At 38.7% G+C, this 25,555-nt stretch overlaps 1 long non-coding RNA gene across 1 annotated transcript in view; it reads right to left on the minus strand.

Annotated features, from left to right (window-relative positions):
* The window catches only part of LOC148754689 (uncharacterized), a 257,160-nt gene that overhangs the window by 76,642 nt on the left and 154,963 nt on the right, over nucleotides 1-25,555 (minus strand). The gene's annotated exons all lie outside the window — the stretch shown is intronic.

Below are 25,555 nucleotides of genomic sequence, written 5' to 3' on the forward strand. Positions count from 1 at the left end.
ATGCAAACTAATCAATGGTGACACAAAGCAGGCTGGTCAGTGATTGCCTAGGGACCAGGCAGGGTCAGAAATGGGTAAGAGAGAGGAATAATTAAGGGGTGACGAATATGTCCATTATCTTGATTGTGTTGATGGTTTTTTTTTATGTATACTCACGTCAAAATTCATCAAATTGTGCACTTTAAATATGTTCCCTTTAATGTATGTCAGTTTTGCGACAACATAAAAAAAAAAATAACACCTCAAGGAAACAAACAAATTCAAGAGTTGCTAACTGCAGAGGAAGCCTGATTTCTTCAGCTATTTGGTGTCACTAAAAAGGGATTGCTGTAGTATTAAAAAGGGTTAAAAACCATAGCCTGCAGATAAAATATGTGGTCTTGAATAGGATGCTGGCTACAAAGAACTTTTCCTCTGCAAAAATTGGTAAATTTGAAGACAGAGTGATTATTAGATGATAGTAGAAAATTATTGTTAATTTTCTAGGTGTTATAGTGTTAATTAACTCCATAATATAATTTTCTCAGTTTCTTATTTTTTTATTTTACTGGGGAATATTGGGGAACAGTGTGTTTCTCCAGGGCCCATCATCTCCAAGTCGTCGTCCTTTGATCTAGTTGTGGAGGGTGCAGCTCCACCATCCCATACGAGAATTGAACTGGCAACCTTGCTGTTGAGAACTTGTGCTCTAACCAACTGAGCCATCCAGCTGCCCCTAATTTTCTTAGTTTTAAGAGTTGTACAATGACATATTTAGGGATTTAATGGCAAGGTATCTGTATTTATTTTTAAAGTAATTTGGGATGAAAAATAAAATACGTTAAGAAAAAAATATTGGGAAATAGGCTTCCGGTTAGTGTTGTATGCTAGATGCCTGATTTTCCTTTTTCTTTTTTTTTCTTTTTTTTGACTCCCTCCTGTCCCCAGGATGCGTGAGTTTCAGGACTAGATGACCGATGTTAAGTTGCAGATGATTATTTTACCATACACATAATAAAGATGTTATATTTGGCTCACAAACAGAAGGTGAGTTCTTTAAATGGCATCTACAGTGAAGATGACGGCATGGTAAGTCTCCATCTCATCGATACTCTAAAGCCTGAACTGCTATACGTCCAAAGAAAGGACAATATTCCCAACTTTGATTTTATCATCTTTTCTGCAAAAAATAAGATATGAGGAAAAGAGAATGCTATTCAAAACTTCTCTGTGCTCTTTCTCTCCTTTTGGCTGGTATTTTATTCTCTCTTAACAGTCTTCGTTATTCTTTTCATCTAGATTCCCTCTCTGGTATTATAGTTACATCAGAAAGAAACCTTTCCCTCTTATCCCATTCTGGAGTCAAAAAGAGTGAATGAGGGGCCGGCCCGGTGGCTCAGGCGGTTAGAGCTCCGTGGTCCTAACTCCAAAGGCTGCCGGTTCGATTCCCACATGGGCCAGTGGGCTCTCAACCACAAGGTTGCCAGTTCAACTCCTCGAGTCCCGCAAGGGATGGTGGGCTGCATCCCCTGCAACTAAGATTGAACACGGCACCTTGAGCTGAGCTGCCGCTGAGCTCCCAGATGGCTCAGTTGGTTGGAGCGTGTCCTCTCAACCACAAGGTTGCTGGTTCGACTCCCGCAAGGGATGGTGGGCTGTGCCCCCTGCAACTAGCAACGGGCAACTAGACCTGGAGCTGAGCTGTGCCCTCCACAACTAAGACTGAAAGAACAATAACTTGAAGCTGAACAGAACCCTCCACAACTAAGATTGAAAGGACAACAACTTGACTTGGAGAAAAGTCCTGGAGGTGCACACTGTTCCCCAATAAAGTCCTGTTCCCCTTCTCCAATAAAATCTTAAAAAAAGAAAAAAAGAGTGAATGATTGCATTCATTCATGCAACAAATATTTACTGAGCATCTACTACAATGATTCTTAACTTTGTGCATCATAATTACCTACAGAGTCTTTAAGAACTTGATATTTCTGAGTCCCACCATCAAAAATTGTGACTCAATTGGGTCTGTTGTGTGACTTAGACAACTGTATTAGAACAAAACAAACAAAAAAGTTGCACAGGTGTTCCTCATTCCCTGCTGGGGTTGAGACACCCTGGCTTAGCATGTGTCACTCTCTGCTAAGGAATGAAAATAACACCTCCGGATAAGACAAATTTAGTTCTTGTCCTCACAGAGCTAGTATTCTTAGCCTCTTATTCGTGATTTAGACTTCTGATTTTAGATACCCATACGACATATCTGCTTGATATCACATTTTCACACTCACTCAATATGTCCAAAATGAAATTCATCTTTTCCTTAAAAAAAGAAAAAAAGGAAAAAAGCTTTTCTTTCCCTTTCCAACCAGTTACTCATCAAAAGAATTCAGCCAATATGGAAAATCCTCTTGTTTTGCGCATAGTGCTATGGCCCATTGATAGAAGGTCCCTTTGTTGTTATGGTGTAATTATTATTCTTGTTCCCCAGGCTAGAGAACTTGGATGTTGCCTTCCCACTCCTCTCTGCCTTCAATTCCTTATGTCCATCTTAACAAGACCAACCATTTAGACTTTCAAAATTTCCCATGCATTCACCTAATACTGTCTGTTGGAACATTCACCACTTTGTTCAGGCCTTTTATTGTTTAATATGTTTACAACAACCATCTCCCAACTGAAATTACTTGCTTATACGTGTATGGGGTAAAGGTATAGTTTCAGAAATGCATTCCTCAAAGAGATAAGACTTCAACTGAGTTTTGAATGGCTAATAGAAATTAACTTGAAGGAGGACAGGAAAGGTGTTCCAGGATGAAGAAATCCCATGAATGAAGGCATGAAACCCCACAGAACATGTAGGAAAGGATAGTCAGGTCACTAATACTAAATAATACATTTCAAGAAAGAATGCAGCTAAAAATAAGGCTGAAAAAGTAAGCAGGCATCATACGAAGGAAGGCCTTGTACGCCATCCTAAAGCTATTTTATTTCATCCTTTTTTCTCTAGGTAATGTCAAGGCTTTGAAGTCCTCAATGCATGGGAGTGACTTTATTAGACATACATCACCATGGCTGCAGTGCAGAAATTGGTCCAGAGAAAGACCACAGTCAGGAAAATCAGTTAGGACGCTCCTACACTAGTTTAAAATAGGGAAGGACACACCATGTCTGTAACGGGCCAGATAGCAAATATTTTAGGCATTTCAGGCCAGTTTCCTTTGCAACTACTCAGTTCTGCCCTTGTAGGGGGAAAGCAGCCATAGTCAATATGTAAGTGAATGGACGTGAGTATGTTCCAATAAAACATTGTGTATGGGCACTGAAATGGGAATTTTATATAATTTTCACGTATCAAAAATTACTCTTAACTTTTTCAACCATACTCGTTTGATAATGTAAAAACTATCCTTAGCTTTCTAGAGACAGAAAACCAGGTAGTGAGCTCGATTTGGCCATGGGACATGGTATGCCAACCCTTGGTGTAGACGAAAGACATACACTATACACTAAGGAAGAGACGGAGAGTCAAGGACATATTTTAGAACTATTAAGAGGTTGAAATCAGCAAGATTTGGTGTTGACATGATTATAATAGAGAAAACAGGTAAAGATCCCTAGTTTCTGCCTGGAGCATCGAAATACAGTGGAAAGAGTCGGGTTACGAGGAATGTGATAATGTACATTAGGTGTTTTGTGGTTGAACTATCTCTGTAATTGATTAAGGTCATGCTCAAAATCCTATTTCTCCCAGAAAGTTTTTATTTTTAATTGTTATTGCTAACACTGACTTCTTAGAATAAAGAAGAGTGTAATGGGAAGAGTACTGGGCTTAGTATCAAAGGACGTGGCTTCAAATCTGGGCTTTACCATTTACTACTGCATGATACTAGGCAAGTTATTTAACCTTGGGAGCGTCGGTTTCCTCATCTGAGTGTTGAGGTAACAATAGCGACTTGTGGCTAGTTTTTAAAAGCCACATACTCTTTGACACTCTTCTCATTAAGAGATAGGGTCTATTTGCCTTTCCTCCCTTTGAATCTGGGAAGCCTTGTGACTGTTTCAAGACTGTACAGCACAAGGGGCGCTGTGTGATATCCAAGGCTAAGTCATAAAAGGCCATGCAGCTTCCCCCTTTTCTGCTGGTGTACTTGAACTTGAGCCCTGGGCTGCCATGTTAGAATTTTGACTAACCTGAGGCCACCGTGCTGTGAAGAAGGACAAGCCACTTGGAGAAGAGGCGTGTAGTCTGTCTGACAGACCCCCGCTGAGATCCCACCCAATAGCCAACATCAAACTGCCAGCCATATGAGGGAGCCATCTTGGAAATCCAATTCAATACAGCCTTAATAACACCAAAGTCCCAGACAACATGTGATAGCAACTGCATAAGAGACACCATGAGGCATGAGGCATGCCCAGCCAAGCCCTGTCCAAATTCCTGACCCACAGAATCCTTAAGCATAATAAAAGGATTGTTTTACGCCACTAAGGTGTGAGAGTGTGTACTACTCAGCAGTGGCAAATGGATTACTCCTTCTAAGGATCAGTGTGAAGAGCAAATGAGGTCATTATATAAAAGACGTTTGTTAACGCCAGTACGAGGTCTGACAATTAAGTTCGCAAACTCATCCTAGAACCAGTGCTACATACCTCATTGCTGAATATCACTATGGTCACCTTCGAAGTACTCCCCTTGGGAAGCTGTGCACCAATGCCAGTGCCTAGTCCACTCTTCAAAGCAATTCTGGAACTCTTTTTCTGGAATGGCCATCAGAGCTGTCGTCGTATTACCCTTGATGTCCTGAATGTCATCAAAATGGCTTCCTTTCAATGTTTCCTTTATCTTTGGGTAAAGAAAGAAGTCATTGGGGGCCAGATCAGGTGAGTAGGGAGAGTGTTCCAATACAGTCATTTGTTTACTGGCTAAAAGCTCCCTCACAGACAGTGCCCTGTGAGCTGGTGCATTGTCGTGATGCAAGAGCCATGAATTGTTGGCGAAAAGTTCAGATTGTCTTTTTAACGCAGCCTTTTCCAAATAGTAAACTTGGTTCCCTGTTTGTCCAGTTGGTACAAATTCATAATGAATAATCCCTCTGATATCAAAAAAGGTTAGCAACAGCGTTGCAACAAGTTCGCGAACTTAATTGTCATCAGACCTCATACTGTTAATATTTACGGCATTCTTTCAATATCTAGTGCGTTCACTAATAATAACATAGGTCACATATGCATTGGTTGTGATCTGTTTCATACATACTGGTTTTGTCTTCCAAATTATACTGTGACGTCATAACACCAGGGCCTAGCTTTTACAATGTCTTTGTATCACCTGCAGCCATTACACTACAGCTGGGTACAGAATCAATAAAACCTTTGGGAAATACTGTTGTCTTACATGTAATGTTGAAAGAGTTCACTGAAACTTTTTTGATATATTTCCAAAGTATTTATTTAAGTTTAAATACTTCCACTATTCAAATTGTGTTCACAGGTATAACTCATATATCATTCTGTATTTGTTGTTAAGGCTGGCTCAATTTACTCTTACTTTAATTGATAAAGTAAGTTTAACCAGATGGCCAAATCAGTCATTAGTCTTTTTAAAGGAAAAGTTATACCTAAGTACATAAATTATCTAAGAAGCTAATTCTTTTGCAATTCTTTTTAAGTATTGTAATTAAGTTCCCAAAGTAGTGCAATATAAAATGATCAGTGAAAGCCAAAAAATAAATAAATAAAAAAAGGCATTAAGATTTTTCATTCCTTTCTTAACTTTTACCCTTAAACTTTTCTCCCCCCATGAACTCTCACATTTTACTCTCAATTTTTTCTTTATCCTCTCCTTGGGAGTTTAAACTCCTACAGCGATTTACTCAGCTTTTATTTCTGTATGAGCCAGATGAAAAACTGCAAATAAGTGCAAACCACTGCAAAATATTGGGCTGGAGAAATACATTAATTCCATTGGAAGCTTGACTGCACCCACGCTAGACTTGTGATTTAATTTCAACTAAGTCTTTCCTGATGCTCAGCATTCCTTCATCCTTTTTCTTATCTCACGTTGACTTCCTATCGCATGCCCCACAGCTGCTGTCCCAAACCTGGCCACCCTCCGGCCAGGCCACTCGGGCCAGTGGAAGGAGCTGACACTGCTGCTTACTTTACTTACATGGAAGCATCCAGAGCGAGCTCTTTTACCTTCTCACTTTCATTCACAACCTCTCCATATGGTCACTCATCTTCAGTATTCCTCCTGACCATCTCAAAGCAAGAGCATTTCCTCTTCCGTTCTAAGACTAATCTGTCCATCTGTAACCAGGACTATCTTCATTCCTGCCTCTTGTGAAACTTACTCAATCAGTAATCCCTCTTCTTGGGGGCATTTTCAGTCTCTGGCTATTGGCTGCTCTTCTTTTTCCTAAAAGCATGCTAAGATTTCCTCATCCTTAAATAAACATCCCTTGCCTTAAATTTCCTCACACTCTGAGTTACCATTTTGTTTTTCCATTAAACAGACGTGTGGAAGACACCCATCAGAAGAAATAGACCAGTCCCTATACTGTTAAGCCAACCTAACCCATCCAGGCTCTGGGTGTGCCAAGTGGTAACAGAGGAGAGCTGACCACTTAAGTAATAGTGAGGGCAACCCCATAATTCTCCTATTTGCCTCTATTCCACTCTACCTCTGCCTGGCTTTTAACCTATGCCTTTGTCTCCCATTTTAACTCCTATGTCTGCCCTGTGGACTGAATGCTTTTTATTTCATCTCTGGCTGTCTCTAAGAAACCTCTCTGACTGTTCCCTCCCTCCCTCCCTCCCTCCCTCCCTCCCTCCCTTCCTTCCTTCCTTCCTTCCTTCCTTCCTTCCCACCTTCCTTGCCCCTCCCCTCCCTCTCTCTTTTCCCCTTCCCACCCTTCCCCTCCCTTCCCCTCCCCTTCTCTCTTTCATTCCAGGTACCAGTTTCATTGGCAACCTTCTTTTGGAGAAACTGTTTTGACACAAAGCTGATTAAAAAGCATTTTCTAGCCACCTGGCCTGAGAGGGAGAAGGTTTCTGGAACATGACCCATGGTGGTTTTTCATTTTTATTTTTTGTTTGTTTTTTCCACTCAAAGGGAATCACCAAATGCCCACTTTAATTTCAGCGGGTGCGGAAGCGGCAGTGCTAGTGGAGTCATAGAGTTTTCTCACCCATCGTGTTTTGACCTATGTGATGCTACTATCAAGCTAGCTAACATTTATTGAAAACCGGTGGCCAAGCATCATCTTAAGGCCATGATAGGTATTGTCTCCTTGAATTCTCACAACAACTTTTAAGGTAGGTACCATTAGTGTCTCAATTTTACATAGGAGAAAACTGAGTCACACAATTACTAATGTCGCTGCTCAAGATCCTGCAGAGTTAGTTAATGAAAGACGAAAGAGTCTAAACTGCCAGCCTTTCTCCAGAAACTATTCCATTCAGGCAAACTTTTCTAATGAGTTTGTGCACATTTTAAAGAAAAGCTCTCACCTGCTTCAATGATTATTTAACATGATGCTTCCAAAACTGTAGAACACCGCTTAGGAGCTTCATGTTGAAAGAAGAAAATGACTAAGAATCAAGTAAAGATCTAACTGGCTTGCCTCCTCTACTAATTGAATTTCATAATCAATAGTCTCAAGTGATGCCAACAGATCTAAGCATTACCAACCACAAATGACGTCACAAGCAGCACAGTATTAACTATGTGGTGTAAGAATTGTAAGCGTCAAGAACAACGAGTTGAGGATAATCACTAAATTTTAAACGTGACAAACTTTATCCATAAATTAGATTCATTTAAATGGCTATGCAAATCATTGAGGTCTTTCTCAAGAACTTTTTAATGTAATGTACAATCAGTCCCTGATATAATTGGACATATAGCTACTGATGAAAGCACACTTCTGAAAAGGAAGTACGGTGAGTAGCTAAAAGAATGAGCCCAAGTGACTCTAGACAGATTTTCTCTACTGTATTCGGTTCATAAAGGGTAATTCATAGCCAAAGAAAGGCCTGTTTAGTAGTCTCCCAAAGAAAGCTGAGTTAACAATTTCCAGACTCAGTCAAATCGATCCTTTACATTTACAGGGCACTTCCCATTGTGTAAAGCATTTTCCCTTCCATTATTACAATTGAAGCTCTCAATTCCACTGGGACAGACAAGCTCTCCAGAAAACTTTGTTCCTATTTTTAAAATGCATTTCGTATTCTGCCTTGCTTTCAGAAAGCTTAGAGATCAACTACATAATCAACTGTAAAAATAAGAGCAACTTTGCAACTCTTACCTCTATAGTATTCTGTCCTTTCTTCTTTATTCTTTTTATTTAAAAAACAAATTAGTTGCTTTAAATGTTTTGATTATAAGCTCTCACAAGTTCTTGACAAACTATGTGGGGTATAAGTTTCAAATAAATAAAAACTGATAAGTCCTCTTTTTAGAAAAATGAGAGTCGCAAGGGCTGATCACCAAGGGCACAAAACCCAATGTAATCCCAAATTACATCCATCAAAAGAGCCCTGCTGTCTCACACAATCACAAAAAAAGCCCAGAGCAACGTAATATGATATACAAAATAAATATGCACTTAAGACTTATAAAGATAAATTCATAATTCACGTATTGTTCTACTTGTGGTTTTTTAGCTAACAATATATCATGAACAGATGCCCATGTGAATATGTAGAGATCCACATTCTTTGATTAAACAGGTTCATATTATTTAAGTTTATGGATGATTATTTAAGTTTTAACTGCCCCCACCCCCATAAATAGTCAAAAAGGTGGAACACGTTGTTATATATTGTTTGTACTTATTTCAAATCTGTATTTCCTGTTTAAAAAATGGGCAAAGGATCTTAATAGACATGGTTTTTTCCCAAAGAAGACAAATAGCCAACAAATAAGCAAAAAAAAAAGGTGCTCAATATCACTAATCATCAGGGAAATACAAGTCAACTCGACCATGAAATACCATCTCACACTTATTAGGATGGCTATTATCAAAAAGACAACTGCTGGTGAGTATGAGGAGAAAAAACAACCCTCCTGCACTGTTGATGGAAAGATAATTGGGTTCAGCCATTATGGGAAACAGTATATAGATTCCTCAAAAAAAATTTTAACTACAACTACCATATGATCCAGCAACTCTACTTCTGGGTATATATCCAAAAGGAAGCAAAAGGAGTATCTTGAAGTGATTTCTGCACTCCCATGTTCATTGCAGGATTATTCAAAACAGCCAAGACATGGAAATAACCTGTGTTCATTCATGGTTGAATGGATACAGAAAATGTTATATATATAGGTTGGTGCAAAAGTAACTGCAGTTTACAAGGTTAAAAATAATTGCAAAAACTGCAAAAAAAAGTGGGTTTTTTTTGCACCAACCATATTTATATATATAAATGTTATATATAAACAGTTATATAATGTCATATATGTAATGTTTCATATATACATACATGTATATGTGTGTGTATAATATATACATATATATAGTGTTTTCCCAAAAATAAGACCTAGCCGGATCATCCGTTCTAATGTGTCTTTTGGAGCAAAAATTAATATAAGACCCGGTATCATATTATATTATATTATATTAATATTATATTATTATATTATATAATACCCGATCTTATATTATGGCAAAATAAGACCAGGTCTTATATTAATTTTTGCTCCAAAAGACACATTAGAGCTGATGATCCGGCTAGGTGTTATTTTCAGGGAAACACAATATGAAATGGCACATTATTCAGCCATAAAAAAGAAGTAAATCCTGCCATTTGTGACAACATGGATTAACCTTGAGGGTATTATGCTATGTAAAATAAGTCAGACCGAGAAAACCAAATACTATATGATCTCATTTATATGTGGAGTCTAAACAAGCAGAACTCATAAAAACAGAGAGGAGATTGGTGATTGGCAGTGGCTGGAGAATGGGAGAAATGACATGTTGGCCAAAGGGCAGCTTCCAGTTGTAAGAGGGATAGGTTCTGGGGATGTAATGTGCAGTATGGTGACTACAGTTAACAATACTGTACTGTACACTTGAAAGTTGCTAAGAAAGTAGATCTTAAGTGTTTTCACCACCACCACCACAAAAAGTGGTAATTATGTGAGGTAATGGATATGTTAACTAACCTTATTGTAATTATTTCACAATATATACATATATGAAATCATCACATTGTTCCTGTTAAACTTCCACAATGTGATATGTCAATTATATTTCAATAAAGCTGAGGAAAATTTAAGAACCACTCATTCTAATACAACTGTAGACTCAGTAACATGTAGTGTCAGGAATCTTAAATACAATTTTCCTACATAAACTCTTTAAGTCCACGTTTTCAAAATCAATTGAACAACAATTTTTCTAGTTACTATTTTTGTAGCAAGGGAAAACGGTATAAATCCTTGCAGAGTCACAAGAAATAACAATGTATCAAAAAGTAAATTCCAACCTTAGGTTTAATAGAACACATCAAATAATTAAAATCACTTAAATACAACAGGATTGTAAAAAAATGGTCTTAAATGTCATTAAACAAATTAAATTTTGTTTTTCTTTGTGAGAGGGGAAAAAAGGAATGTTATGGTGAACTTAATTACCTTAAGCGTAAGAAATCAATTTAGTAGTCTTAAACAAAGAACTATGCTCCTTTTAGTAACCACATACTTTTTGATCCAAACAGGAACATATTTGATAGTGAAAGGAGCACTAAAAATAACCAACCGTTATAAGGCAGGATATATGCTCATCCCAATGTTGTTCAATATATTAGAAATATTAAACTTGAGGTTTTTATTGTTAAAAAAAAAAGAAATCCTAGTAGAAAAGTCAAGTGAATTATTAGAAATGAATGCTTGGAGCCCTGGAGAGAGATCAGACTGGAGATATAAATTTGGGAGTCATTTCTACGGTACAGAAAAATGGGAACCTTTTAAGTGATATATGAAACTGTGTGGGCGAGACCACCAAGGGAGTGAGGGTAAATGGAGAAGGGAAGAGGGCCAATGAATGAGTCTAGAGACCCTCCAGTGATATTAGTAAGACAAATGAGGAGAAATCAGTAACGTAGCGTAAGAAGTGAACAGTGAGGTAGGATGATGTATCCCTGAAGCCAAGTGAACACAGTGATTCATGGAGGAGGGTGTCAAATGCTGCTTGTGGGTCAAGTAAAATGAGAACTGAGAACGGACCATTTGATTTGGCAATGTGGCGCTTGCTAGTGACCTTGACAGGAGCTGCTTCAATGGAGTGATGGTAACAAATGCCTGAGTGCAGAAAGTTCAAGGAAGCAAGGGAGGAGAGACAGAGAGGAAGTGTTGACAACTCTTTCAGAGTTTTACTTTAAAAAAATGAAGCAGTAGCTAAGGGAGATGTGGAGTCAAGGGAAGGTTTCTGTGCGTGTGTGCATGTGCGCGCGCATGCGCACACACGTTTAACTGTGGGAGAAATAACAGCATGTTTACTGAAGGAGAATGCTCCCCTAGCAAAGTGAAATGAATGTGAGAGAGAAAAAGGGCAGAATTGCTGGAGAGGTGTCCTACAGTTGGTAACAGGGATGGGGCGAGGGCACCACTGGACAGGAACATGAACAGTGCAGACCAGGTAAGAAGGTAGAGCACATGGGTAGGTGTGCTGAGAGGTGGGTAGATATGGTGGTATCTGAGGAAACTCATTTCTGATTCTTTAAATTTTCTCAGTTAAAAAGGCAGCAAGGTAATTAGATGAGGGTGAGGATGAGGGAAGAGACATTGGGGACTGGAGGCGAAAGGGAGTGAATGGACTGAGAGAAACAGTGTGCTGCCAGGCATATTAAAGACCCACACGAATTTGGTGGTCATATTTTAAAAGTGAGCAACAGCATGATGGTGTGTTTTCCTTGGGCCATATTCGGCTCAGGAACAATAGCCATAAATGTATTAATTCCACATAAAGAAAAAAATTGATATGGTGGGACACAGGAGGTTCAGATTTCGGCGGTGTTTTGTGTTTCTTAAAGTGTTGCCTAGTATACCGACATGTTTAATTCAATTATTTTAAAATTCCTCTGCCTGAAATTTTCCATTTGTGTGAGGTCATTGCCCTCCTGTTCATTTACTTTCGTCTTTCTCTTCAAGTTTGAAGGGTTTCCTCAAGTACTTTGATTGCAAGTTCATATTTAAGAATGAGGCAATAGATATGTAATGAACAAGGAACACTGTGTACTGGGCGAGACTGTTCTACAGTCAGTCTTGCTTTAGAGTGAGTGGAGTCAGGGGCAGCCATCATGCCGGATTGGGTAGTGTTTCATTCCAAAGCAGGAGTTCTTAATTGAATCATGGGGGAGCTATTAAAAAACATCAAAGCATACTTTCCTCCCAGAGATTCTGACTCAAGTACTCTTTTCCACACAAGAATGCATTAGAATGCAGATGAGTGTGATGTAATCAGAGGTGAATCTGCAAATCCTTTCCAATATTAACGGTAAACATTTCAACACCATTCATGATTCAATGTTTTTGACTTGGGATGTTGTGTTACACTGCGTTTGAGAACTGCCTCTATCCTTTCCATGCCATTCCATAGAAATCACTTGTCCTGAGCATTCAGGAAAAAATCGGAAACTTAAAAAAGAAGCTGAAATATCATTATGTGACCTTTTAATACCATGTCAGAGCATTTCCTGTTGAGCCCATTGAAAGTCCTTGACTCTCAGGAAGTGTGCCTTTATCTGATCATCAGGGCCCAGATGTTCTACAGTTACCTTCATCTGTAGAACAGTGAAAGGGTGAGACGATGGGTTTTTCTGTCTGATGGGGAATATAATAACAGAGGTTATGGTTTTCTTCCTCGATAGGATAGTAACCAGCTTTGTATCTAACCCAGCAAATGTATATCAACATGTCGGTCCCCAAGAGTTCTAAGTCCCAATTTCTCAAATTCTTTCGGCGTTAACTCTGCTACTTCTCTGGTTCCTTCAAAAATGAATTGAATAAAACTCTGACACATGCTCACTACACATTTTTATGAATTATGTTTTTAACAATTGAGCTCTATGCTTTTACAGTTTGGGGCAGTTTTACTTGGACGTGATCACCGCCTAAAGAACCACTGGGGCAGAGAGCAACACTTCATCAATGAATGTGGAAACAGGAGCACGTGTGAAATCCTATAACCCTTCCTGACCTCCCTCTTTCAGAGCTACTAAGGCCAACTATTGAGCTTAAGCTGAGAATAGACAAATGGAGCATATTTTCAGAGATGCCACCTAACAAAATCTGTCTTTAAGGGGTCTTTATATTTTAAGAATTGGTCTTTGCTTTTATATGTTAATACCATCTGCCAGTTGGAAACTGATAGACCTGGCAATTGACTTTCAAGAAGTCTGAAAGATCTGTTTCAGGTGCCAGAGGGTCTACAGATGAAGTCTGAAAGACCTCTGTGGTCATCTTTCTTCAGTTTAAAGACCGAAGTCTTGAGCTTGGTATCCCAGCTGTGACACTACTGTTTGTATCTGAAAATCGATGAAATGTCAAAAGGGGAGGTAAAGTAGTGGACTTGCTGACAACTGAAAGTGTTTCTTTTGTTTAAGAAATGCTGTGGATTGTTGGCTGCAAAATCCCAGCGTGAAAGGAAGAGAAATGAATGTCATTCAGTGGTTGTTATCTATTATGTCTGAAGAATGGTAAATGCCTCTATTTTGGTCAAAAATGGATTAGAAGGAGGCTTATACAATGTCTCAGGGTTCTGTTTATTTGTAGAACTTCCTTGCTCTGTCTGATTTTGCCTGTGGAAGCTGTTCACATGTATATTTGTGTACCAATAGTTATTTCATATTTGTGTGTATCTATGACTCTATAAACAAGCAGTTTAAACTCTTCCTCAAAGAGGGGATGTAACTGACCATTTCCAATGCTCTGTTTGTATTTGTAGCCCTATGTACCTATGAATTTCTTCCTGGGGGACACTCGTGGAGATTAATTGAGCATGTAAGTCTGTCATTTGTCTGCAATGCAAAGATACAGAACTCAAAAGACAGATTTACAATCAAACAGAAAGAAAATGCAAATTGGTCTCATGCTAACAATTAGTTGTCATAAAATTGAACTAATGAAAATTGCTGTGATTCATTTTAATACTTAGTAACTAAATGCAGAATTATATCTGAATCCAAATTCATGTAATATTTCTAATCAAGGTAAATCCTCGGATACATTATACTGTTTTGAAAATTTTGCTCTATGAACATTTACATGTATTCTCTATAATTTTATTACACTGTGCAAGATAATACAAGATCACAAAATACTATTTTTCACCAACAAATATAATATTTGCTGTGTTTTTCATAGATGACCTTCATCAATTGAAGAAGGTATCTACTAGTCCTATTTTGGTGAGAGATTTTACCATGATTTGGTTTTAAATTTTGTCTAATATTTTCTTTGCACTTAATGAAACAATAAGGAGTTTTTGTTTTATCCTCTGAAGGTGATGAATTACAGTGGTTAGTTTTTAAATGTGAAATGAACCTTGAATTCTTGTGATTAAACCTTACTTGTTTATGATTCATTACCCTTTTTATATATTATCTACCTACTTGACAATAATTTGAGATTTTTGTGTCTATATTTAGGAGGGATACTGGGTCATATTTTTTTCTTGAAATTTCTTTGTAAGGTTTGGTATTAGACTTATGTTAGCTCATGAAAAGAGCTGAAAAGTGTTCTCTGTTCTATTTTCTGAAAAAGTTTAAGACTGGTATTATTTCTTCTTTAAACTTTGAATGTTTGACAACAGTTTTCTTTTAGGGAAGGTTTTTGATCAGTTCAGTTTATGTAAAAGAAACAATCAACAAAATGAGATGTTAATTTTAGTTAATTGCCTTTTTTTTTAAAATTGCCTATTTTGTCACAGTTATCAAAATTGTTCATATTATTCTATTACCTTTGATTAGTCTAGCAAGGGTTTGCCAATTTTGTTAATCTTTTGAAATAACCAGATTTTAGCTATGTAAATTTTTCCCATTGTTTTATATTTTATTGTTTTCTGTTCTTCTCATTATTTCTTTCCTTCCACTGATTGTAGGTTTACTTTACTCATTTTTCCAATCACGTTAAAGTTGAACTACAGGCTATTGGTTTAACTTTTTTTCAAATATCAGCTTACTTAAAATTATAAGTTGCCCTCTAAGCACTGTTTTATCTGTGTTCCACAACTTTTGATCCACTGTTTTCATTATCATTTTGTTCAAAATATTTTCTAATTTATTTTGTAATTTCATCTTTGACCCATGAATTATTTAGATCCAGGGGTCTTGACAGAAATAGATACTGACTCTGGGCTGGGCTTTGCTTACTTAGTGGTAGACACAAATGCTCAGAGCACTATAAAAGAAACAGAAGATATTGTACCAATTTTGACTGCCAAGTCATATTTCCTCAGAATGAGAATGAGACACATTATAGTCCGTAATGTCCAACAATCGGCATAGAGACATCTTCCTCAGAGTAACAGTTTGATAGAGAATCGGAACGGGCAATTAACATACTGGAGTAAGAATCAGAACACTGTAACCATGGCATTAAATCCTGTGTAGGTCACCCACCCATTTTATTCTATCCTAACTATAGCCAAAGTTTTACTTTCACTTTGGAGGTTGCATCTTAGTCTTCTATTGACTATCAATAATGAATCTGAACTTCTCCATGTGGCATCCAATTCCCTTCATGTGTGGCCCCAACTTAACACTCCTAGGAATAAATTAACCGAAGCAAACCACAAAAAGGGAGCAAAGTTGTCAACTAAAAAGGGACAATTAGATATCAGTATACATATTTTAAAAATTTATAATAACGGAGTATATATGGAAAACACAATTTTACTAACAATTGTCACCCCAATAAATTTAATAAAATAAAAGAAAAAAAAAGAAAAAAAGAAAAAGTAAACATTAAATTATATTTGACATCTACATCATCCTCCAACACAAAGAAATATAATGAAAGCCAGTTCACATAATTAAGTGGAATACTACAAAAATTACTAAAAAATAGTCAAGCAATTCAATAGAAGGCAGGAAAGGCAAAACAGAAGAATAAAAACACAGAGAATAAACACAAAAATAAAACTGTAGACATTGACCAAAATATAAAAAATGTCACACTGCATTGAAATGGATTAAACACCTCCATTACAAGTAGGGAAGTGTTCAGAAATAAACCTATACACTTACGGCCAATTGATTTTTTTTTATTATAAAGGATACAATCAGGAACAGCCAATAGGAAGAGTTGCATAGGGCAAGCAAGGTATGGGGGGTGGGGGTGGAGACAAAGAGCTTCCAGGCCCTCTTCAGGGCGCCATCTCCCAACAACTCAATGTGTTCACCAACCCAGAAGCTCCCTGAGTCTCACTGTTTAAGAGTTTTTATAAAGCTCAATCCCAGACCTCCCCTTTCCTCTTCCAAGAGGCCAGTGGACAGAGCTGAAACTTTCATCCATTTAATCACTTGGTCTTTCTGATGGATCAGTCCCACCCTGAGGCTATCTAGAGGGTCCACTGAGTTACCTCATTAGTATTATTTTAGGTGTGATGGAAGGGGCTTGTTATGAATAACAAAAAATACTTTGTCGGGCTGGCCCAGTGGCTCAGGCGGTTAGAGCTCCGTGCTCCTAACTCCGAAGGCTGCCGGTTCGATTCCCACATGGGCCAGTGGGCTCTCAACCACAAGGTTGCCAGTTCAATTCCTTGAGTCCCACAAGGGATGGTGGGCTCTGCCCCCTGTAACTAAGATTGAACACGGCACCTTGAGCTGAGCTGCCTCCCGGATGGCTCAGTTGTTGGTTGGAGCGCGGGCTCTCAACCACAAGGTTGCCAGTTCGATTCCTCGACTCCCGCAAGGGATGGTGGGCTGCACCCCTTGCAACTAAAATTGAACACGGCACCTTGAGCTGAGCTGCCGCTGAGCTCCCGGATGACTCGGTTGGAGCGCGTCCTCTCAACCACAAGGTTGCCGGTTCGACTCCCGCAAGGGATGGTAGGCTGTGCCCCCTGCAACTAGCAACGGCAACTGGACCTGGAGCTGAGCTGCGCCCTCCACAACTAAGACTGAAAGGACAACAACTTGAAGCTGAACAGAACCCTCCACAACTAAGATTGAAAGGACAACAACTTGACTTGGAAAAAAGGCCTGGAAGTACACACTGTTCCCCAATAAAGTTCTGTTCCCCTTCCCCAATAAAATCTTTAAAAACAACAAAAAAAAAACAACACAAAAAACACACTTTGTCGCTCAGGAAATTCCAAGAGTTTTAGTTGCTTTGTGCCAGGAACCAGAGACAAAGATCAAATATGCTTCTTACTATACCACAGGCCACCTCCTGGTCTTTGACCATGAATGGATCCTTTAAAATAAAAGGATCATAACAATGAAAAGATAATGGCACGTTACTATAGTCCCATTCAGTCATTACTAATTATTGAAGTCTCTCATCATAGCATGTGAAAATGTCTTCCAGAGAGAGGTCACTCAGGTTTGCAGGCTTCCATTCGATCTCATCAGGTTTCAAAAGCGCGAGTGGTCTCAACAATATAAGGCTTCACCCTTTCAGGTATCCGGCCAGTATAACTGAGCTAAGAGACAATATCATCTCTCGCTCTGAGTCTCTTTCAAGGTGTTAATGCAATATTGGATTTCGTTCATTACATAACCCATTTATACATTTTTTTTTCACCCTCAGCTACTATTCCTCCTTTTTTCCAGGAGGAAAGTTTAAGTTACCCCTAAACTTTCCCACCTCTGAATGGAACATTAGGTTCAGGCACTGTGTTGGTCTAGCCTGCAATATTTGTCTAGCAAGTACCTCCCCCAGTCCACTGCCATCCATTTCGGGTAGGGTTACATAGGTGTATAACCAGCAGGCGACCATGACCACTAGGCAACACGGAACTATTCACTGTCAAGTCCAATTCTGCCAGATGAAGGCACAACTTGCTCCGTCAGGTCCTTAAGAATTCTGACGCCAATGTTTAAAAATATAGTTACAGTCTCCTGTTTAAAAATCATCCCTGTGTCCAGCAGTTGTGATTAGACCCTGGTCCTGTGATCACTACATCATGGACGAAAAAGGAAGCTGAGGCAATGTGGGGAAGAAAGAAAAAATATATAGTCGTCACACCAGGATTCTCCTCCTTTGGAAAGCATTGTGCTCCCCCAGCCCCTCTTCCCCAAATACACCAGAAAAATGGAGAAATCTACCTATTGCGGAAACTTCCCAAGATGTTGAGTATCAGCACACACATGTGTGAAAGCATGTAAGCCAGTTCTGCCTAGTGTTTTTATTTTTATTTTTATTTATTTATTTTTAAGGAGGGCGTAGCTCACTGGCCCATGTAGGGATCGAACCAGTGACCTTGGTGTTATCAGCTCCACGCTCTCACTAACTGAGCAACTGTCCACCCTCTGCCTAGTGTTTTTAGATGCATGGATTCTGAAGCCAGTCTGCATGGGTTCAAATCCTGGCTGTGCTACTTACTACTGGTGTGACCTTACCTGTGGAATGAAGATAGGCCAGAATGTGTTCACAGAGTGTTAAATGAGTTAGTATATATACGTCACTCAGTAAATGCTTAATCCTTCTTAGCTATTATTGGTGCTTCTACACTCAAGCTCCAACATGCTGTGCCCCATACTTTAGCCAGATTGATCTGTTTGAAAATACAAATTTGATCATTTTACACAAATGTCCTTTTTCCAATTAAGCAGGAGGCTTCCATTACACTTAATATAAAGGGGGGGAAATCATAGTATGACCCACAAGGCTCTCTCCCCCTTTTAGACTTGCTCATCCTTCAGATCTCACCTAAGGTACCATATCCTAAGAATTCTTCCCTGCCATACCTGACTCGGTGTATTAGACCGCTTAAGGGCTAAGTTTCCAGTTGACCTAGTGGAGCTAGGAGCAACTGTTTTCCTTCTAACGAGCAGGCCTTCGGCCAGAGAACAGAATCACAGGGAGTGGATAAAAACTGTGTACAATACAATGTTGCCACCAATTTCCCAAGTAAGGTCCTATGGGAAAAAAAAGAGGAGGCGCCTTAGACAAATGGAAGAGTCAAGGATTACAGATATTCCAGGTAGAGTTGGATGCATATTGACAGTCAAGCAAAATAGACGAAACCAGTGTGACAGCCCACGGTTTCTCAAGGAAACAGCGTTTCCTTGTCTGGTTAGGAGAAATGACCATCGGTTGGTCTGAGAGCTGACACATCAAGTACATGGACATGGTACCCCAGAAGATGCCCCGACCAGCGGGGCATTCAACAGGGACCGAAGGGAGACACCCTGAAAAGAGAAAATAGGAGGCGCGAAGAAATGGAGGCAAGACAAAGTTCTGATCAAGCCTCAAATTTTTTATTGCAGCTACAAGATTATATGGGTTAGGGTAAACTGGGTGGGGAGTGAATGAGGAAGGAGAGAGCGGAATGAGGAAGGGGCTTTACTTATCAGAGACGTGACCTTTTAAGGGCAAACTGACTGTTCCAGGAATTAGGTCATGTGCTGCCGGATAGCAGTTTCTTTGAGTCAGGCTCCTACAAGAAGACATTCATCACACCTGCATCTTAATGGGATCAATTTAGTATCAGCCGGAGTCTTCCTGGGAGTGACCAGGCAAGCAGAGAGTGCACTGCCCAGACACAGAGGGCAATCAGGCATCTGTGGGCTGAGTTTCCCAGGCACAAGTACCCACCAAACTGTTTTAAAACACACAGCTGGAGGTGGCATGAGGGGGGCCTCTGGGGAACTGGTAATGTTCTATTTCTTGATCTGAATGTTAGTTAAATGGCTCTGTTCACTTTTCGATAGTTCATTGAGATACCTATTATATGTGCACTTTTATGTATGTATACTTCAATAAAATGATTTTTAAAGCAATCTTATGTTTTAATTTCAAACATGGAATTGACACTTGAATTCCCACTTTTATAGTATAATGTGTGCAAACCCGTTTTATATATAAGGAATGTAGTCTTCCTCAACAAAGTTAGGAAAAGTTCCGACGATGAAAGAACAGTCTTCTTAGGAAGTGAGATTTGTTTCTGGGACTCCTTACTGAGACCCTGGGTCAAATTAACCTGTTATAAGCTCTCCTAACCCCATGTCACTCGCCATCGGGCCACTTGTCTTTGGTGTCATTTTATACTCATTCTTCTGACTATTTAATTAATGCCAGTCTCTCCAATAAGACATGACTTCGTTAGAGCTGAGCCTGTATCTATCACATCGCCTGCTGAATCGCTAAGATTCGGCATAGTACCTGGAATATCATAGGTGCTCAACAGGTATTTGTTGAATGAATCAATGAATCAATGAATGTATTAGGTTGGTGCAAAAGTAACTGTGGTTTAAAAGGTAGAAAAAAAAAATTGCAAAAACCGCAATTACTTTTGCACCAACCTAATAACAAATATGTAGGGACAAAAATGGCAGGGTATTGAAGGTGGGAGAGAGGCTATAGTTATTGAAAATGGAAAATGCTGCCCTCTGTAACCTGACGTAATAAGAAGACAATAGTTTTACTGTGATTGTGACAGAATATCATTTACATCCTCTCACTTCATGAGTTTCCTGATAGGAACGCCTGGAAACTTTTATAATTCCACCTTCCCAACTCCAACTTGTTTTTCATCAAGAAACAAGTTGAAAACGTGCCGTAAAAACAGTGTGCCACTTTCTACTGCTGCAGTGGACCACATAAAAGCCAGAACATGGGAATGTGCCTTTTCTGGATTTTCAACGGAGAGTGAAATATTGCTTTGAGCCTTCCAAATCTCTCTGTAATACAATACTGACAGATTGGAAAAGTTAATTCATAACCTTGGAACCTTTTCGTTCCCAAAAATCACAGAAAGAAGGGAGTGATCTTTAAACACATGCCTGAACCATCCAGATAGTCATACACACACACACACACACACACACTTGTAAATGGTTCAATCCCATCTTTTCTCAGCTATTCCTTGTTATCAGGTATCTCTTTCTATACATAATTAAAATAGTCCATCACTGTTCTGACGTTAACAGCAGCCTGATACAGTTTTCTGCTTCAAAGAAATAACATCTCATTTGTCAATCAGCGATACCTTAAGGTATCTTTAAACATTTGCTGAGCAGAACATACAACGAAATGCACATCATCCATATCTCTAGATTAAACTTTCAATCAAGAGCTACTCAAAGGTAAATCATTACAGGAATGACATATCTCGTATACTGCATCCTACCAAACGTTTTCACATTTCTCTAAGCTTATAGTAAGGTTCACAAAACAGAATAAAGGAATGAGCTTATTCTTTTAGCAAAAGGAGGCAACATCATAAATGTGTCGTGACTGATACAAATTAGGATTTATTTTCTTTTAGATAACAAACAACTTGCAACATATGAATTTTGGGGGAACACAATCCAGCCCATAACAGCCCAACAGATCTGAGTTAGAATCCCTCATATTAATACCTAAAAGCTATAACACTTACTAGCGTCAAGTAAGTGTTATATACATTTGATTTGTGGTGGTTCTAATTATTATTTTCCGGGCATACTCTAAAGCCATCCTGATTCTCCTATTATTCTGTGTCATGGAAAGCATCACGGTAATGATTCAGATGGAATCTCATACCAACCCAGAAACATGTGTGGCCTCAATGTCAGCATTAAGCTGATTTCAAAGAAATAAGGAAGGTCATTTGTCTTGCATACTTGAATGTTTGGACTAAGATTGATATTTACTTCATCAGTTTGTGCCCAAACTGCAGAGAACTCTCCCCCAAGAGGCCTGACAGCTAATCTATAGGTACAGTACATGACAAACCATACAGACCATTACCGATTATGTGAAAAGTGACCTTACAGTGGGTTAGTATTTGCAGTGAAAGAAATGCCAGTACCAACACGCCAGGTGAGTCTGCTGCCTGCTAAGCGACATCCAGAGTTAGAGGATTTATTTCAAATACTGTCTGAAATCTCAGGGCTCAGGCAGAAGAGAAAGACAAAGCAAAGGCTCCCATAGTCTGTTCAGTGCCAAACAAACAAACAAAAAAAAAGGATTAATTAAATAAGGCAGGAAATCTATAAAATAATTTTAAAATAAGCTACAGAGGAATGATTAAAATGCCAGGATGAATTTTCATTTTTACCTCTCTTACAAAGTAATTGAAAACCAAAACCAACAAGTTGCCAGATTATAAGCAGCTCTTTTCTAGGTACCTGGATAAAGAGAAGGTGGTCAGCCAGGGCCACTAGCGTTTCATCCATTCTTGAAGAAAGTACAACCCTGCTAACAATACAGCACCTCGTAGATAGATCCATATCTTATCTATTGTTTCATATTTGTATATATCTACGTTTAGCAGAGAAAACAATACAACACTGTCAGGGGGGCAGTTGTACTAACAGTCTAAAGCCCTGTATTAGTTAGGGTTCTTCTGAATATATGAAGTCAGACAATTAAGTTCGCGAACTCACACTAGAAAAAGTGCTACAAACTCACTGCTGAATATCACTATGGTCACCTTTGAAGTACTCCCCTTGGGAAGCTATGCACTGATGCCAGAACCTAGTCCACCCTTCAAAGCAATTTTGGAACTCTTTCTCTGGAATGCTCATCAGAGCTGTTGACGTATTACCCTTGATGTCCTGAATGTCATCAAAATGTCTTCCTTTCCATGTTTCCTTTATCTTTGGGTAAAGAAAAAAGTCATTGGGGGTCAGATCAGATGAGTAGGGAGGGTGTTCCAATACAGTTATTTGTTTACTGGCTAAAAACTCCCTCACAGACAATGTTGTGTGAGTTGGTGCATTGTCGTGATGCAAGAGCCATGAATTGTTGGCGAAAAGTTCAGGTCGTCTAACTTTTTCATGCAGCCTTTTCAGCACTTCCAAAGAGTGAAATTGGTTAACTGTCCAGTTGGTACAAATTCATAATGAATCATCCCACTGATATCAAAAAAGGATAGCAACATCATTGCAAGAAGTTCGTGAACCTAATTGTTAGACCTTCATGTGTGTCTGTGTGTGTAGAGAGACAGAGACAGAGACAGAAAGAGAGAGAGAAATCATGAGAAATATTATTTTGTCAATTCTTAAACATTTGTTCTTCTAGATGATCTTTTGAATTCAACTGTCAAGTTTAAAAACATCTGGTATGATTTTCTTGATGACCTCAATACTATAGTTTTATAGCTTTCTTCATGTACGTCCCACACATTCGTTGTTAAGATTATTTGTTATTTATTAAACTTTAGTGTTTAGGTTGCTATTATAAATAGATTTTTAAAATGTATTTTTAACTGGCTATTACTGATATATGGGGAAAGTACTATTTTGATTAGGTCTGGAATAAAACTAAAAGGACACTGATCAATATTCAGAACATTGACTATATATTAATTATAAAACATATGTCAATTATAAAATTCAGTTATTTTGCATTCCTGATCCCTTGTTCACTGAGGTTGAATCAATAATATCACAGTTTTTGGTGTCAAATGGAGATTAATTTGTAGATAAAATCTCATTAAATAGAACTAGGTTGCATGTTGAACTACTCTGGAAGCGATAGCAAACTTTTGAAGTTAGTAGTAAAATTTCAATATTCTGAACTTCTCTCGTTAGAGACAGCGTATATCATCATGGTGGGTCTGGGCCTGATGCACAGTAGGGCCAAAAGAAATGTTTACTGCATGCATACTGTGAGAAAGTAATGGCGGTAGTAGATCATGGTACCAGCATACTGTTGTTGGTAATAGTGTACCTAACATAACTGCACTTTTTTTTAAAAATCACTGTAATGTCTCGGAGCATATCTTTTCCTTATATTTCTCTGTCTGATTTCCAATTTCTTGGCATGTCAAATAATACTGTGCAGAAATTATAGCTATCTCTTCTAAGAACTTACTATTTGTACTCATTATGAACTCACCTAATCCTCAGAACTAGGACATGTGGTAGGTACTATTACAATATCCATTTCACAGATGAAGAAACTGAGATGTCTCAAGCTTCTGAAGAATTTATGTGATTGCCCCCAGATCACACAGCTAGTAAGTAGAAGACACTGAGACTTTTACCCACATAGTCTGGCTCTAGAGTCTCTGCTTATTGCAGTCTTTGCCACTGGCCTCATCTCTTTCATTGGGACTTTTATTTTAAACTCCCTGCAAGATGTACAAGTCAAGATGTTGTCCATTTGATAAAGAGAATACAGAGGAACCCATCTATGAAGAACTAAGTTCTCATGAACTTGAAACTGTCAGTACTTTCCCTATGAGTATGAACCCCTTTGCCGTGACGTTCGTTTATAGCTGAATGAACAGATCCAAAATTTTTATACATAAAAATAATGTCATTTACATACAAAGCAGCTCAAATTGTTATTATTAAATGCATAAAATAGTCGAAATATCAACTTTTTGTTTTTTGTGGATTTCTGACACATCTTGGGAAAAAACTTGAAATCAATCAACGCAGCAAAAGAGTTAAGACACAAAAGGAGGCTGTAGATTGACATAATCTTAGACAGCTTCTGTTCGAACACACACAGGAAACTAAAACTTAGAGAGGGAAAGTGGTCACCCATGGTCACACAAGGAGTAGTGACAAAGGAGTAAGATCTAGGCCTCCTGTCTCGGGCTGCTTTTTCTATAGCCACCTGGGAGGACACACAGTTTTGTTCTTAAAATCTCAAACATCAGGAAGTACACTACCTTTTGGCTAAGCCACGATCTGGCTGATTAATCATCCCTTTCATAACGCACAATTCTGATGCTAGAAATCAATCCATGTCTAAAAGCCAAGTGTGTTCTTCTAAGTAGCATCAAGCCCAGAAAACACCACCACAACAAAAAAACCCGTCAGTTCACAAAAGCTGAACATCTGTTTGTATTTGGCTACGTCCCAGCAAGTGAACACTCATTGCAGTTGAGCTTTTGTGTTTTTCTTGAAAATGGTAAACCTTTGGAAAATGTGAACATTTGTTCCCTTCATTATTGTGGCGAAACAAAGGTTTGGAGGGGACAGAAGGGAAATGCAAACATTTGTGCAAACATCTCCCACAGGCCAGCTGGTAGGATTATTGGCAAAAAGCATAGGCAGGGCTGTCAACGTGAATTTTTTTTAAAAAGTGGTGTGTGTGTGTGTGTGTGTGTGTGTGTGTGTGTGTGTGTGTGTGTTTCCAGAAACCTGTTTATAATAGAAATTAGCCTAACCAAATATTTCTGAGAACTATCACCCATCTTCAGCACTCCAGCTGACACAGTAAGGGAGGCTGACTCTCCCCTATTATTGACCTAACGAGACGTAATCATCTCAGTTAAAACAGTTCATGTGATCTGACGCTCATCCCCAGGTAAATCAACCTCTCCAGGTTCACACCACATACCGGCTTCCAGCTATTGAATGTATAAGTGAGTGGGTCTTGTTTATAGTCCTGGAGATTTATAAACAAAGCAAAGAAAGATTTTCAACTAAAAGGACCTCAGCGATGCCTCTGTGT

Source organism: Rhinolophus sinicus, chromosome 18 (genome assembly GCF_057876585.1).
Source record: "Rhinolophus sinicus isolate RSI-liver-muscle chromosome 18, RSI-T2T, whole genome shotgun sequence".
Lineage (NCBI taxonomy): Eukaryota > Metazoa > Chordata > Mammalia > Chiroptera > Rhinolophidae > Rhinolophus > Rhinolophus sinicus.